Source organism: Trachurus japonicus, chromosome 18 (genome assembly GCF_045865225.1).
Source record: "Trachurus japonicus isolate A0001 chromosome 18, Traja_1.0".
In the NCBI taxonomy this organism is placed as follows: Eukaryota; Metazoa; Chordata; class Actinopteri; order Carangiformes; family Carangidae; genus Trachurus; species Trachurus japonicus.
Genome location: NC_140924.1, coordinates 11,125,310 through 11,127,884, shown reverse-complemented (window position 1 = coordinate 11,127,884; position 2,575 = coordinate 11,125,310). Strand labels below are relative to the sequence as shown.

Below are 2,575 nucleotides of genomic sequence, written 5' to 3'. Positions count from 1 at the left end.
CTAAGTTACCCCTTCACAGTGTTTTTTGTGTACTGTGTGGAGTAGATGCTTGCTGATTTGTCTTATCTGTGACTCTTGCATGCAGGACTGTGTGAACAGTGGTAGCCGTCCTTAAACTCCCAAACACAAGCATAAAAGAGAGACAAGTTTCAGCTCTGTTTAGGTTCACCAAGTTGCTAAACAGGGAAAACCCAAAAAATGAGATGACCCCACCACTCATGTCAGTCGGCCCACCTTTGTCAAATGAGAATGTTCCAACAGTCAAATGAGAATGTTCTAGAATCTATTGTCTCAAAATTACATCCATTACAACATTGGGCGCTGTGGAAAACCGAGGTCTCTGTAATGTTTTAGATGTTTTGAATATTCCAGAAACGTTCTACAGGTCTCAGAACATCTGTACCTGTAGCTAATAGCCTAAGTTGAGACCTGTAAATATACAACTTTGACAGGTCCATGGAGCGATCTAGAAACATTTTGAACATTCCGGAACCTTGGCAAAGAAGGCTCTTTTTTTGAACATTCCGGAACCTTCGCGAGATTGAGGCAGTTTTTGAACATTCCGGAACCTTGGTGACATTCTTGGACTGTCTGAGACTGTTTTGGACGTAATGAACATTCTACAACAATCAGGAGAGCTCACAACTTTGTGAAAACGTCAGAAGTTTAAACAGGATTCAGAACCCTCAGCATCTGGAGTTGTCCCTAACCCCTGTAAAAAGTCAGTAAGATTACATTTGAATATCCCAACCTGAGCCTATCAGGTCAGTAGGCAGTCAGTATTCATGTTAACAATTAGCCGTGCTAGTTCTCTTGAATGTGCGTGACACTTAGCATAAAGAGGGACTCAACATCTCACAACCTACCTTTGTATTTTAGTATTCTCTGTGAGGCAGCATTGAGGAGCTCACTCTGAGACCATATAAAAAAACGTTTATGTTACTCACAGCTAAAGGCTTTTTAATAATGTACAAATGTTACATACAGTGACAGAACTACCTTTTACAGACCAGACACCACTTACAGTACCATCAGCTCATGTATAAAACGCTGGTTAAACCAAAGTTGCGGGGTCTTGCCTTTAATGGCAGCAGAACATTTTTTTAATAGAATGTTACTGTTCTTTCTCACAGCTACACAGGCTGAAGGATGCAGTTTTAGCACTTGTTCACTTTTACTAGCACAAGTTTTGTTCAAAATTAGACCAACTTGAGTTGTGACAAGCAACTTTTGAAAATAGTTGATGGTGGCTAGAGATCTGATTAAACGCATGGTAAAATTTTCAGACTGAAGAATTCAATATTATGTTCATGATTTGTGGGACTGGGCAGTCAGTTTGGTGCTGGGTTTATACCGACTCCATTGTACATAAAATAAAAACTGAATGGTGTCAAAGATTGACTACAGAGCCTGTGATGTACCCTGGTGCGCATATGGAGCTAACGTTAGCAACCTTGATAGAATGCTTGTTTTCATTTTCCACAAGATTTTAAAACAAGATTAGATTTTTAAAAACACTGAACCCACGTAGTTGGATATTTTAAGCTTAGACTGTAACGTTAAATTAAAAATTTGGGGGTTTTTCTATCCAGGACTTATTTATAACGTAGTCAAACATCTGCAGGAACCTATGCTAGCATGGCTAACGCTACTGAGCCAGATGCGGTTAACCGGCTAGCCTCTTCACTTAACATTACAGTACTTTGACGCGCTTTTGGTGATGCAGTGTTAAGCAGAATACAGAAGTTAAACGTAAAGTATTTGGTAGTTTAATACTGAATACCTCGACCCAAAGGTGACACATTCTATTCAAATACTAAGAAAAATCAACAGTCGGAGGCTACGTCACATTCTTTGTGTCAATTCTTTCTCCTTTTTGCTTACTGAACATATATCAATCAATCAAATAACGTCAATACAAAATTTCCACACAACTATTTAAATTTATATTAGAATATCAAAAATCTAACTTTCATTGGTGATAATGACTCTTCTTAGATAAAAACCATGAAAATGTCATCACTGGTCAGAGGTATTCTGATGTTATTGTTCTCAGAGTTTATTTGGTACCTTTTGGTGTTTAGAAATGTACAGGTCCATCATTATTGTACTCTGGGTGCTTGTATTTCATTGTTACCAATCCCTGTGGCATGTCAGTGTCATGGTACTACTGTGGTTGCTTTTGCTGAGTCATGACGGCATATTACTGAATTGTTTTTGCGTTTCTGTAGCTACAGGTCAGGGCAATGAAATGAGACGCATAGCACCAGTTCCTGACAAGTTTTAGTTGACAATAACAATAATTTACCAGATTTTCAGCAGAAAAAAAAACATGTTTAAGTAAGTGAAGTTTAAAGAGTTCCTCTTGAAAGGTCTGACCGTCTTTAGGACACAGATAGACAGTAATAGAAATAGAGACGGAGAAGGATGGAAAAGCAGTTTTAACCAGGTTGAATGTCATTTATCAACTGTTAATAAACATCAGATACCAAGGCAATAAATGAAGACTTAACAATAAAATCTAATGTTTTAATAAGAGAAAGAGATCTATCTATCTATCTATCTATCTATCTAA

At 37.7% G+C, this 2,575-nt stretch overlaps 1 long non-coding RNA gene across 1 annotated transcript; it reads left to right on the top strand.

The window, feature by feature from the left end:
- The first annotated feature begins 266 nt into the window (after positions 1 to 266).
- On the top strand, positions 267 to 1,804 carry LOC146968748 (uncharacterized). The gene is made up of 2 exons (XR_015034235.1): positions 267 to 664; positions 770 to 1,804. It is a non-coding gene; the product is annotated as an uncharacterized LOC146968748 (long non-coding RNA).
- The last annotated feature ends 771 nt before the right edge of the window (positions 1,805 to 2,575 follow it).